Raw genomic sequence first — 14,675 nt, forward strand, 5'->3', positions numbered from 1 at the left:
AGTATGAGGATGTGTCTATTTATTACATCCCCTCCATTCTCTCTGCCTTATTTTTGGATTTTTTTCTGTGTTTCCCCCTGCCCTCTCCCCTTTTTAACACACTCATCAAGTAAATTTTACCTTCATCTTGTTGGTTAACTTATTTGTGTAATCACCTCCACTAAAATGTAAGTTTAAAGACGAGAGAACGATCTTATTTTCAGGTTCTTTCTGTACTGCGAATGCCTACAAGGTTGCCTGGCACATAAGTGCTCAATGTTTATACTTGTTTCAACCTACTAGAATGGGGGCATAGTTTAGATATATTTGACTTTCCCTTAAATATGGGATTTGATGAAGGCTGTGAAGAGGAACCTTACTAATGTAAACTTGCTGTGTTGTTTTTTTCCTAGGGCGATTGTGTTGTTACAGTGTTGCTTGCTGAAGAGGACAAAGTTGAAGATGATGTAGTATTTTACTTGGTATTTTCGGGTTCCACCCTCCATCACTGTGCAAGTACTTGGAGACAATTACTCCTGGTAAGTGTTTGAATGGGATCCTTACTAGCTTTTCCTAGTTTTCAAACACTTTTACTGTATGTTTTTAGTATAGAGTGACAGGAAGCATGAACCAGGATAATATAACCATTGTTGTCAGATCTTTTAAATACGTAGGCACTCTATTTTGTTTTTATCTTGGATATTCCATAAAAATTTGAACCTAAGTAAACAAAAATGAAATAAAACATTGTAAATTGAAAGATAAAAGTCAGGATCAGCAAAAGTATTAATTAATGGCAGCGTTGAGATTTTGGAAAAACTAAAATATATGTGGAAGTTTCAAGTGCTCACATGGTTACTACAGTGGGACTGCAACTCTGATTCTTAAATTTCATAGTGGCAAAACCAAAAGGTAAAACATAATTAGTAACACATTCCTCGGTATCTGTGATGGAAAAGCTTACAAAATGTTTCATAAACTCAGCTCTTCCCCAAGTTAAGGAATTATAGTTCATGATGGAATGAATACTTAATTACTGTTGCATTTATGACTTTAACAGAATTAAGAAGAAAATGTTTACTTTTTAAAAATTCTTACACAGTCATTAAGTCATTGCTGCTTCACCAGAAAAGGCTAATAAAGTAATGGTAGTCTCTTACCAATCTCATCATCTGAAGACATACTGATTTGTGTTTGGAGATGAGTTTCTTTGCCTAACTGACCCTGCTTCAAAGTTCACCATTGACCAATTTTCATCAGAATTCAAAAAAGGACACATTGAAAGGGAACTCCTAAACTGTCAACATTTTTAGCTGTTTTCCTTTGGAGAATAAGACAGATACAATTCTTACTGAAACATTTTTTTAAAACCAGCTTTATGAACAACCCAGGATTGGAGTTCTCATTGTGTCTGCGGAGAGGTGAGTCTGAGCTGCATTTCCAGACTGATCTTTGTTGCCCACGGAACAGGAAAATTCCCAAGTGAAGAGGAGACGCCGGACGCCAGGCAGATATTCCGCCTGGCGAAGCCGGCAGCCAGGGTGGCGGCGGCCGGCCCTACCCAGCGCTCCCCACAGGGCGCGCTTGTCCGGGTGCCCCGTTGAACCGGCAACCAGAGACGTGAGAGGGCTGGACGTGAGACTGAGCTAGACTTGGACAGTGGGCCAGCCCAGGGGATTGCAGGAACAGAGCGTTAGTGTTGGCCCAGTGGGACGAACAAAACCACGATTTCAAACAAGCCCCGTGCAGACGGCCCGAGACGCTCTGAGGGGGAGGGGCGGCCACCATTACCGAGGCAACCCGCCCCAACTGAGATACACGCCCACTGCTGACGCAGCCTGCCGTTGCCGAGGCAACCTGCTACAACAGAGAGACTCCGCCGCAGGGCGTGGCGGAGAACAGCAGAACAGAAGAGTCAGGGCGAGCCTCACAACAGCAGGGCGGAGCCTCGGCAGGCAAACAGTGGCTAGTCTGCGTCCTAGCTGGGCAGGACCTCAACGGACATCCAAAAAATAAAGCCCAAACCCCTCAACACAGAGCATTTGAGAAAAAAAAGGGTTTTTTTAATGAGCTCTGTTGAAGCAGAATCAAACATAGCAGCCTAACAGCCCTGAATGAACAACAGAGCTCACAGCTCAGCAATTAAGCCCCTATAAAGTACAAACTGTCTCTTAAAGCAGCTCCCTGACCCCTCTATATTCAAAAGACTGACATTAGGCAGGCACCATCCTGGGACAAAGATAGCAGAAAAAGAAACTGGTAGCATCCCTCGCTGTGCCACAGCTGCTAGAGGTGCACCCCAGACAAGCAGGGTCTGGAGCGGACCTCAGCAGTCGTACAGCGAAGGGGCTAGACTGGTAGAAGGAAAACCAAGCAACAGAAATACTTCATCATCAACATTCAGGGTGTCCACTCAGAGACCCAATCGAAAAGTCAGCAACTACGCAGATGACCAACAGACAAATCCACAAAGATGGGAAGAAACCAGCGCAAAAAGGAGGAAAACACCCGAAACCAGAACACCTCGCCTCCTAGAAAGGACCAAAACTCCTCACCAGCAAGGGAGCAAAGCTGGACGGAGAATGACTGTGACGAAATGACGGAATTAGACTTCAGAAGGTGGATGATGAGAAACTTTTGTGAGCTAAAAGATCATGTATTAAATCAATGCAAAGAAACTAAGAACTTGAAAAAAGATTCGAGGAAATGATAACAAGAATGGATAACTTAGAGAGGAATATGAATGAATTAAAGGAGCTGAAAAACACAGTACGAGAACTTCGCGAAGCATGCACAAGTTTCAATAGCCGAATTGACCAAGCAGAAGAAAGAATATCTGAAGTCGAAGACCAACTCAATGAAATAAAACAAGAAACCAAGATTAGAGAAAAAAGCGCAAAAAGGAATGAACAAAGTCTCCAAGAAATGTGGGACTATGTGAAAAGACCTAACCTGCGTTTGATAGGTGTACCAGAAGGGGACGAAGAGAATGAATCCAAGCTGGAAAATACTCTTCAGGGCATCATCCAGGAAAATTTCCCCCACCTAGCAAGACAGGCCAACACTCAGTTGCAGGAAATTCAGAGAACACCACAAAGATATTCCGAAAGAAGAGCAACCCCAAGGCACATACTCGTCAGATTCAATAGGGTTGAAATAAAGGAGAGAATACTAAGGGCAGCCAGAGAGAAAGGTCAGGTCACCCACAAAGGGAAGCCCATCAGACTCACAGAAGATCTCTCGGCAAAAACACTACAAGCCAGAAGAGAGTGGGGGCCAATATTCAACATTCTTAAAGAAAAGAACTTTCAACCCAGAATTTCATATCCAGCCAAACTGAGCTTCAGAAGTGAAGGAAAAATAAAATCCTTTGCAAACAAGCAAGTGCTCAGAGATTTTGTCACCACCAGGCCTGCTTTACAAGAGCTCCTAAAAGAGGCACTACACATAGAAAGGATCAACCAGTACCAGCCATTCCAAAATCACACTGAATGCTAAAGAGCATCAACATAATGAAGAATCTACAACAACTAACAGGCAAAACAGCCACTTAGCATCAAAATGGCAGTATCAAATTCACACATAACAATATTAACCCTAAATGTAAATGGACTAAATGCACCAATCAAAAGACACAGACTGGCAAATTGGATAAAAATCCAAAACCCATCAGTGTGCTGTATCCAGGAATCCCATCTCACATGCAAGGATACACAAAGGCTCAAAATAAAGGGATGGAGGAAGATTTACCAAGCAAATGGAGAGCAAAAAAAAGCAGGAGTTGCAATTCTCATCTCCGATAAAATAGACTTTAAAGCAACAAAGATCAAAAGAGACAAAGAAGGCCATTACATAATGGTAAAAGGATCGATACAACAAGAAGAGCTAACGATCCTAAACATATATGGACCCAATGCAGGAGCACCCAGATACATAAGGCAAGTTCTTAAGGACTTACAAAAGGACTTAGACTCCCACACAATAATAGTGGGAGACTTGAACACTCCACTGTCAATACTAGACAGATCAACCAGACAGAAAATCAACAAGGATATCCAGGGCTTGACCTCAGACCTGGAGCAAGCAAACCTGATAGACATTTACAGAACTCTCCACCCCAAATCCACAGAATACACATTCTTCTCAGCACCACATCACACCTACTCTAAAATTGACCACATAATTGGAAGTAAAGCACTGCTCAACAAATGCAAAACAACTGAAATCGTAACAAACAGCCTCTCAGACCATAGTGCAATCAAGTTAGAACTCAGAATTCAGAAACAGACCCAGAACCGCACAGCTTCATGGAAACTGAACAACTGGCTCTTGAATGTTGACTGGGTAAACAATGAAATGAAGGCAGAAATAAAGTTCTTCAAAACCAATGAGAACGAAGACACAACGTGCCAGAACCTCTGGGACACATTTAAAACAGTCTCTAGAGGAAAGTATATAGCAATAAGTGCCCATACGAGGAGAATGGAGAGATCCAAAATTGACACCCTATCGTCAAAATTGAAAGAGCTAGAGGAGCAAGATCAAAAAAACTCAAAACCCAGCAGAAGACAAGAAATAACTAAGATCAGAGCTGAACTGAAGGAGATTGAGACACGAAAAACCCTTCAAAAAATCAATAAATCCAAGAGCTGGTTTTTTGAAAAGATCAACAAAATAGACCACTAGCCAGATTGATTAAAAATAAAAGAGAGAACAACCAAATAGATGCAATAAAAAATGATAAAGGGGAAATCACCGCATATTCCACAGAAATTCAAACCATCATCAGAGAATATTATAAACAACTCTATGCGCATAAATTAGTAAACCTGGAAGAAATGGATAAATTCCTGGACTCCTGTGTCCTCCCAAGCCTAAACCAGGAGGAAGCTGAAACTATGAATAGACCAATAACAAGGTCTGAAGTTGAGGCAGCAATTAAGAGCCTACCACACAAAAAAAGCCCAGGTCCAGATGGGTTCACAGCCGAATTCTACCAGACACACAAGGAGGAGCTGGTACCATTCCTTCTAAAACTATTTCAAACAATCCAAAAAGAGGGAATCCTTCCCAAATCATTTTATGAGACCAACATCATTCTGATACCAAAACCTGGCAGAGACCCAACAAGAAAAGAAAACTTCAGGCCAATATCCATGATGAACATAGATGCAAAAATCTTCAATAAAATATTGGCAAGCCGATTGCAACAGCAAATCAAAAAACTTATTCATCATGATCAAGTAGGATTCATCCCGGGGATGCAAGGCTGGTTCAACATACACAAGTCTATCAACGTAATTCACCACATAAACAGAACCAAAAACAAAAACCACATTATTATCTCAATTGACGCAGAGAAGACATTTGACAAAATTCAACAGCCCTTTATGCTAAAAACCCTCAATAAACTTGGTATCGATGGAACATATCTCAAAGTAATAAAAGCTATTTATGACAAACCAACAGCCAATATCATACTGAATGGGCAAAAACTGGAAGCATCCCCTTTGAAATCTGGCACTAGACAAGGATGCCCTCTTTCACCACTCCTATTCAATATAGTACTGGAAGTTCTAGCCAGAGCAATCAGGCAAGAAAAAGAAATAAAGGATATTCAAATAGGAAAGGTGGAAGCCAAATTGTCTCTATTTGCAGACGACATGATAGTATACCTAGAAGACCCCATTGCCTCAGCCCAAAAACTCCTGAAACTGATAAGCAACTTCAGCAAAGTCTCAGGATATAAAATCAATGTGCAAAAATCACAAGCATTCGTCTACACCAATAACAGACTTAAAGAAAGCCAAATCAAGAGCGAACTGCCATTCGCAATTGCTACAAAAAGAATAAAATACCTTGGAATACAACTCACAAGGAACGTAAGGGACCTCTTTAAGGAAAACTACAAACCACTGCTCAATGAAATCAGGACACAAACAGATGGAGAAACATTCCATGTTCATGGTTAGGAAGAATTAATATCGTGAAAATGGCTATACTCCCCAAAGTAATTTACAGAATCAATGCTATCCCCATCAAGCTACCATTGACTTTCTTCACAGAACTGGAAAAAACCACAATGAACTTCATATGGAACCAAAAGAGAGCCCGCATAGCCAAGTCAATTCTAAGCAAAAAGAACACAGGGGGAGCATCACACTACCGGATTTCAAACTATACTACAAGGCTACAGTAATCAAAAGAGCATGGTACTGGTACCAAAAGAGAGATACAGACCAATGGAACAAAACAGAGGCACCGGAGGCAACACAACATACATACAACTATACAATCTTTGATAAACCTGACAAAAACAAGCAATGGGGAAAGGATTCCATGTTTAACAAATGGTGTTGGGAAAACTGGCTAGCCATGTGCAGAAAGCAGAAACTGGATCCCTTCCTGACACCTTACACTAAAATTAACTCCAGATGGATTAAAGACTTAAACATAAGACCTGGCACCATAAAAACCCTAGAAGAAAATCTAGGCAAAACTATCCAGGACATAGGAGTAGGCAAGGACTTCATGAACAAAACACCAAAAGCATTGGCAACAAAAGCCAAAATAGACAAATGGGACCTAATGAAACTCCACAGCTTCTGCACGGCAAAAGAAACAGTCACTAGAGTGGATCAGCAACCAACAGAATGGGAAAAAATTTTCGCAGTCTACCCATCTGACAAAGGGCTGATATCCAGAATTTATAAAGAACTCAAACAGATTTACAGGAAAAAAACAAACAAGCCCATTCAAAAGTGGGCAAAGGATATGAACAGATACTTTACGAAAGAAGACATATATGAGGCCAACAATCATATGAAAAAATGCTCATCGTCACTGGTCATCAGAGAGATGCAAATCAAAACCACATTGAGATACCGTCTCACACCAGTTAGAATGGCGATCATTAAAAAATCTGGAGACAACAGATGCTGGAGAGGATGTGGAGAAAAAGGAACACTTTTACACTGTTGGTGGGAGTGTAAATTAGTTCAACCATTGTGGAAGACAGTGTGGCGATTCCTCAAGGCCTTAGAAATAGAAATTCCATTTGACCCAGCAATCCCATTACTGGGTATATATCCAAAAGACTATAAATTGTTCTACTATAAGGACACATGCACACGAATGTTCATTGCAGCACTGTTTACAATAGCAAAGACCTGGAACCAACCCAAATGCCCATTGATAATAGACTGGATTGGAAAAATGTGGCACATATACACCATGGAATATTATGCAGCAATCAGAAATGATGAGTTTGTGTCGTTTGTAGGGACATGGATGAATCTGGACAACATCATCCTCAGCAAACTGACACAAGAACAGAAAATGAAACACCGCATATTCTCACTCATAGGTGGGTGATGAAAAATGAGAACACATGGACACAGAAAGGGGAGTACTAAACAGTGGGGTCTATTGGGGGGAAAAGGGGAGGGCCAGTGGGAGGGGGAGGTGGGGAGGGATAGCCTGGGGAGAAATGCCAAATGTGGGTGAAGGGGAGAAGAAAAGCAAAGCACACTGCCATGTGTGTACCTACGCAACTGTCTTGCATGCTCTGCTCATGTTCCCCAAAACCTAAAATCCAATAAAAAATTTAAAAAAAAAAAAAAAAAAACCAGCTTTATAATACAACATCGATTCTACTTTGTTGGTATAGGTAGTGTTAAAAAATTTTTAGTTTATAAAGCAGTTTGAATGTCTGGTTCTGCTGGTATTGGAGCAGATTGCCAGTTTTTTATTGCTGTGCCATTTTATGTATATTGCTTTTATGTCGACCATCTACCAAATTTTGTAAATTGTGACTTATTTGAAAACTGGGATTATGACCGTTGAAAGCTGTATTTATCCTCCTACTTGGCAAAAAAAAAAAAAAAATGCTGTTGCAAATTAGAGGATTTAAAGATTCTAGAGAGTCCCTAGGTATATTATTTCCAAATTTTTATGGACAGAAAATAAAAGAAGGCTGTCAGGATAGATACTGTTTTCTCTTCTGAAGAGTATTAGGTATCCGTCCTTGCGACTCATAGTTCCAGTCATTTTGTTTCCTGTGATGTATATCATATCAGAAAGTCTTCTCTGGAACTTGAGGTTGTTCTCTCTAGCAGGTGCCATGCAGTATCACCATTGCTGAAAATTTATTATGTGCTGGTGATAGGGAGAAACTGCTTCTTAACCCAGGTATAATCAATCAGTCCATGACTCAGTTCTCATTAGGAAAGGAATTTAGGTAATTTTTATAAACTTAATACTTCCTACATTAGGAACTCTTTAGGGTTAAAATTTGAGGGCTATGTGTTCATATTACCTGTGTTTGAATATATATCTAGAAAGAACATATAAGTAGATACAAGGAGATTGCAAGCAGATACAAGGGAAGAGGCAGATACAACAAGGATGCCCTGTGTCCTAACTGTGATCCTCAGTTAAAAATCCCAACAAAGTCTATTCTCTTTGTGCAGAGGGATGTGCCTGGAAGCCTTTACACCTTTACTGGTAAGGTCCTTAAATTAGGATGGGCAACAGGCAGTTACTATCCTGGAGTTGCTGAACTTGTATGACAGCCTGGAGCTCTGAGTTTGTACCAGATCCTTGTACATTGTCCTCAGCTTACCTTTCTGAACTCTAGTTCACATTTCTTCCTTTGACTTTGATTCTTTTATATATGTCAGTGTAAGTACTCTTGCCCTGCCTACCCAAGCCAAGCAGAATGGGAATTACACTTTGCTCCTTTCTGCTAATTTGGTCTGAATTTTCAGTCCTGACCTCTTAGCTTTGGCCCTGAAGTCCTACTTAGTACCTAGCTTTTCTTTCCTTTTCGACTAATCATTTCTCCTCTCACCCACATCCCAGTATTTTCCATCACGGTTATGAGGTCAGATAACTCCCCCATCCCATTGGCCTGAACATTCTGCTCCCCATCTGAATTTAGTCAGGCAGCTGATATGAGCTGCCTCATAGCAGAGGTAACAAAAGGAGTAGAGTCCTTGAAAGACCTTCTTGTACCTCTGGAAGGCCAAATGCAGAGTAAGGCAGTGCTTTAACATGTGAGTCTTTGGTATGTGTGCAAGGGTACCAGTGAGATCCTTGATTGGTGTAGTAGAAGCTCTGGTAACTAAGCAAAGGAGATTCCTGACTGGACCCTATTGCCTTACTCATCACATAGATTTTTCTGGTTACTTGTCTTTTTCAGTGAATGTCATTTGGTTTAGTTGGGAATTTATTGTGGAGGGGTAGAGATAGGGGTATTTTTGAAAATTAACTTGTTTTGAATTTCTTGTTTATATCATGGGGTAAATTTTCTAGCCTGTAACTAAACATCTTAAAATCTGCCTTTGTGGACTTAGACTTGTGCCTTCCCTTCCTTCAGGCCTGTACTCAGCTATCACCTTCTCAATGAGACCTTTTGGTACAGCTTATAAAAATACCCAGCTGCCCCTCTCCACATTTTCTATCCCCCTTTCCTGTGTTATTTTTCTCCATTGTACTTTTCAGCTTCTTACATGTATTTTATTTACTTCTTTTCTGTCTGCCCCACCTAAGGTGTCAGCTTTTGTTTGTTTTGCTCACTGTATATGCTAAAATGGCTTGTTCTAGGAAGCTGTTACTTGCAAGAACAACATTTTTACTGTCACACATCCTGGTTCCTAGAAGCTGCTCTTCTAGAAAGGTGTGTGTGTGTGTGTGTGTGTGTGTGTGTGTGTGTGTGTGTGTGTGTGAATACACCCACACTCACGTATAATTGCCCCCCTCCAGCCTTTTTTCTTGTTTTTAAAATACATTCAAAAGGAATCTCTGGCTTCTTGAGTTGCATACGTAACTTGGAGAAGGAGTCTGTTTTTGGTGTGTCTCCCCACCCCAGATCCCCCAGAGTTCCCGTTGATGATTTCTGTGCATCACTTAGCTGCACTGATAGCTTGAGACTTCCTGTTTGCTGGGGGCAGTGCCAAATTAGTCAAGATTCTTCATGGAAAGCCCATGCAGTGCGTGCATCCCAGAGGTACAAGAAGGTCTTTCAAGGACTCTACTCCTTTTGTTACCACTGCTGTGATGAGGCAGCTCCTATCAGCTGCCTGACTAAATTCAGATGGGGAGCAGAATGTTCAGGCCAATGGGATGGGGGAGTTATCCGACCTCATAACCGTGATGGAAAATACTGGGATGTGGGTAAGAGGAGAAATGATTAGTCAAAAAGGAAAGAAAAGCTAGGTACCAGGTAGGACTTCAGGGCCAAAGCTAAGTTTATTCCAGTTCCTGGATAAACGTGCATGGTCTGCTTTTTGCAGCAGCTACTGCCTGCAGGGTTGCCTCTGTACTCTTTCTGATGACGTGTGGGACTAGCTCTGCAATTCCTAGTTATTTTGGCTAAGAGAAGATAAAGCTTTGTGCCTTGTTCTTGCTTTTTTTTTTTTGACAACTGAGTCTTGTTTGGATGCCCAGAGCTGGAGTGCAGTGATGTCACAATCTCAGTTCACTGCAACATCTGCCTCCGGAGTTTAAGTGATTCTCCTGCCTCAGCCTCCTGAGTAGCTGAGATTACAGGCCCTTGCCATCATGCCCGGCTAACTCTTGTATTTTTAGTAGAGGTGAGGTTTCACCATTTTGGCCAGACTGGTGAACCCTCTATTGCTCTTTCTCCAGATTTTCTTAGCTTAGCCTCTGATTTATGCTCCTGATTTTTGGATTTCTGAAACTTAGATCTGACCAGTTCTGTTTTTGCTAAAAAGTCATCTGTGGCTCCCTATTCTTTGCAGAAGTTAGTTTTCTTTTTTTGCCTCTCTATCCACCTTTTGCCTGCACATGCTTCAGGGGATCTGGAGTGCTCCCTAGGATATCTTGCTGTTGACTAGGCTGATCTTGAACTCCTAGTGTCAAGCAATTTTTCCACCTTGGGAAAAGTGCTGGGATTACAGGTTTGAGCCACCGTGCCCTGCCTTCCTAAGGGAATCTAATGCACACATGATGTTTCTTACCATAGGACTATAGAATAAAGACCAGATTTTTCGTTAGCATACAGGTAGTCAGTCCTCCAAGAGGAGGTTCTATGATAATGAGAAATACTTAGATATCTCTTTGCTTTTGCACATACTATTCCTTTATCATTTATTTTATTTTACTTTATTGAGATGGAGTTTTGCTCTTGTTGCCTAGACTGGAGTGCAGTGGTGTGATCTCAGCTCCTCACAATATCTGCCTCCTGGGTTCAAGCGATTCTCCTGCCTCAGCCCCCTGAGTAGCTGGGATTACAGGTATGTGCCACCATGCCCAGCTAATATTGTATTTTTAGTAGAGATGGTGTTTCTCCATGTGGGTTAGGCTGGTCTCAAACTCCCAACCTCAGGTGATCCACCCACTTTGGCCTCCCAAAGTGCTGGAATTATAGGCGTGAGCCATCATGCCCAGCCACTATTCCTTTTTTTTTTTTTTAAATAGAATATCATTCATCTTCTGTTTAAATCACTTTTATCTTTTGTTTGTTTCTTTAAGATGGAGTTTCACTCTTGTTGCCCAGGCTGGAGTGCAAAGGCGAGATCTCAGCTCATTGCAACCTCCGCCCCCGCCAGCCTCCTGAGTAGCTGGGATTACAGGTGCATGCCACCATGCCTGGCTAATTCTTTTTGTATTTTTAGAAGCAAATAATTATTCAATATTGATCCAGTTTTGATTGACCCATTTGGTTGGGAATTTACATGGGGTTTCACCATGTTGACCAGTTGACCAGCCTGGTCTTGAACTCCTGACCTCAGGTGATTCACCCACCTCAGCCTCCCAACATTTTGGGATTACAGGCGTGAGCCACTGCACCTAGCCATCACTTTATCTTTTTTTTAGGAGCCCAGTATAGATGCCTGTTCTTCCTAGAAAGCTGCTAGACATGTTCATTATGCCTCTTCCATCTATCCTTGATTATATTCTGTTATCTGTGTTCCTGTTAACATTACAGTTATTTTGCTGTAGTAGTTGCTGTATTTTACTGTTTGCTTTCATGACAGGTTCCTCTTGTCCCCAACTTATAGACACTCAATAAATTTTTTGTTGAATGAATGAGGAGAGCAAATAATTATATAATGTTGATCCAGTTTTGATTGACCCATTTGATTGGGAATTTACATCATTCAGTTTGTACAGAATATACAAATGAGCAATTTAAAAAGTGTTCTTAAAGACAGTCGTATCCTAAAGTGTCTTAGGAAATTTATACTTATTAAATATTTCTTTTCATTAGCAAATAATAAGACTTGTTGATTATTTTCTAAACCAAATGTCTATTTTTGTCTGAATTTTTTTTCTCCTCTGTTTTTATTTTTTTCCTCTTTGACATACACCCAAAGAACTACAATTCATTCTACTATAAAGACACATCCACACGTATGTTCATTGCAGCCCTATGTACAATAGCAAAGACCTGGAACCAACCCAAATGCCCATCAATGATAGACTGGACAGAGAAAATGTGGTACATATACACATTGGAATACTACACATCCATAAAAAATGATGAGTTAGTGTTTTTTGTAGGGACTTGGATGAATCCGGAAACCATCATTCTCAGCAAACTGACACAAGAAAAGAAAGCCAAACACCGTATGTTCTCAGTCATAGGTGGGTGTTGAACAACAAAAACACGTGGACTCAGGAAGAGTAGCATCACACACTGAGGGAGTTGAGAGAGATAAGGGAGAGACAGTGGGGGGTTGGGAGGGACAACATGGGGAGAAATGCCAGATATAGTATGCACCTAAAGTAAAATAAATAAATTTTTAAAAAGATGGGGAAAAAAAATCCAGTGTTTTTTCTACTCTCTCATACCACTCAATACAACACTTTTTTTTTTTTTTTTTTTTGAGACAATGTCTTATTCTGTCACCCGGGCTGGAGTGCAGTGGTTTGATTATGGGTTGACCCATAATCAAATTAAGTCCACAGCCTCGACCTCCTGGACTTAATTGATGTGCCTTCCCAAGTAGCTGGGTCCACAAGTGTGTGCCACCATGCCCAGCTAATTTTTTTAAAAACATTTTTATGTAGAGATGAGGTCTTGCCATGTTGCCCAGACTTGTTTCAAACTCCTGGCCTCTAAGATCCTCCCACCTTGGCCTCCCAAAGTGTTAGAATTACAGGAATAAGCCACCACACCTGGCCTTTGTAACTTTTTTTTTTTTTTAAGAGTCAGAGTCTTGCTATCTTGCATGGGCTGGTCTCAAACACCTAGCCTCAAGTGATCCTCCTACTTCCACCTCTGAAAGTGCTGTGATTATAAGAGTGAGCCACAGCACCTGGTCACAGAGCTCCACTTACACTAAATGTTTGGAGATTGTTTTGCCACACACTAAGCAATTCTGACACCAGAGTCTCCAATGAAGATCAACTGGATGTCCTATAATTTAAGCCCAATTTGACGCTGTCTTCCTGTAGTGTTAAATCCTGTAGGATAAGGATAACACAAGACTGCCCCTACCCGCTTCAGATGCATGCTCCAGATGATGACCTGTGCCTGTGACTGGCCATAAATTGGGGTTCCCATGACCCCCTTCTTGGGTTCAATTAATTTGCTAGAGCAGCACATAGAACTTAGGGAAACACTTGACTTATGTTTGCCTATTTATTGAACAGCATATTCCAAAAAATACAGATGAACAGCCAGATGGAAGAGATGAATAGGGTAAGGCATGAAAAGGGGCATGGAGATTCTCTGCCTTCTCTGGGTGTACCACTCTCGAGGTATCTCCACGTATTCAGCAATTCATATGCTTTCTGAACCCTGTCCTTTTGGTTTTTTATGGAGGCTTTTTATTACATAGGTATGATTGATTACATAACTGGCCATTGGTGATGAACTCAACCTTCAGTCCCCTTCCCCTCCCTGGAGGTTGGGGGATGGGGCTGAAAAGTCCCAACCCTGTACTCATGACCTGCTCTTTCTGGTGACCAGCTTTCATCCTGTGGTCAGTCCTCATTAGCATACAAAAGACACTCATCACTTTGGAGATTCCACGGGTTTTAGGAGCTGTGTGTCCTGAACCAGGGCAGGGACCAAATATATATGTAATACATTATCATATCACAGTGTCAAAGGCAGCCTGGGAATAAGAATATCTCTTTCAAATATTCCTTATTTTTTACTTTGGCTACTGCCAATCTCTTTCAGGTCCTTATTACTATGCCTAGGTAATTGTAAGACCTTTTAGTAACTAGTCCTGCGTTAACTCTTGTTATTCCAGTTCCTCCTGCACCCTGTCATCAGAAAATTGTCTTAAAAAGGAAGAAAGTTACATGCCTTTCCTTCTCCTGTTCACAGAATGAACTCCAAAAATAAAATCTAGAATTCAAAGCCCTTGATTCAGACTTTTCTTATCTTCTGTCACATGAAACTTTGATCCAGCAAAACTCTTCTGTATTCCATTCCAAGCACATTTCACACATTCTTTATTTGCCTTGATTTTGTACTAATTCTTTCCCAACATCTTACTTTTGCTTCCTCTAATTACTGAAACTGTATCTGTTGACATAGTTCCTAATTGTTAAACCCACTGTAAACCTTAGACCATTATGCCCATGTTCTTGACACTTTGTCTTCCAAAGCATCACTCTCCTGTTTCTCTCCTTCCCTCCCTTTCTCCCTCCCCTTCACCCTTCCTTTCTCCCTCCCTTTCTCTCTCGCTCTCCCTTTCTCTCTCTCTCCCCCT

General features: G+C 41.1%; 2 pseudogenes across 1 annotated transcript in view; both read left to right on the plus strand.

Annotated features, from left to right (window-relative positions):
* LOC103793660 (serine-rich coiled-coil domain-containing protein 2) overlaps positions 1 to 14,675 on the plus strand; it is a 123,927-nt pseudogene that overhangs the window by 59,844 nt on the left and 49,408 nt on the right. Inside the window, exon 4 of the transcript XR_013524835.1 lies at positions 393 to 518. The product of XR_013524835.1 is annotated as a serine-rich coiled-coil domain-containing protein 2 (transcript). The remainder of the gene's footprint in view (positions 1 to 392; positions 519 to 14,675) is intronic.
* LOC100415601 (histone-lysine N-methyltransferase SETD1B-like) overlaps positions 1 to 14,675 on the plus strand; it is a 40,337-nt pseudogene that overhangs the window by 13,825 nt on the left and 11,837 nt on the right.

The sequence above is a fragment of the Callithrix jacchus genome, chromosome 12, assembly GCF_049354715.1.
Source record: "Callithrix jacchus isolate 240 chromosome 12, calJac240_pri, whole genome shotgun sequence".
NCBI lineage: Eukaryota > Metazoa > Chordata > Mammalia > Primates > Cebidae > Callithrix > Callithrix jacchus.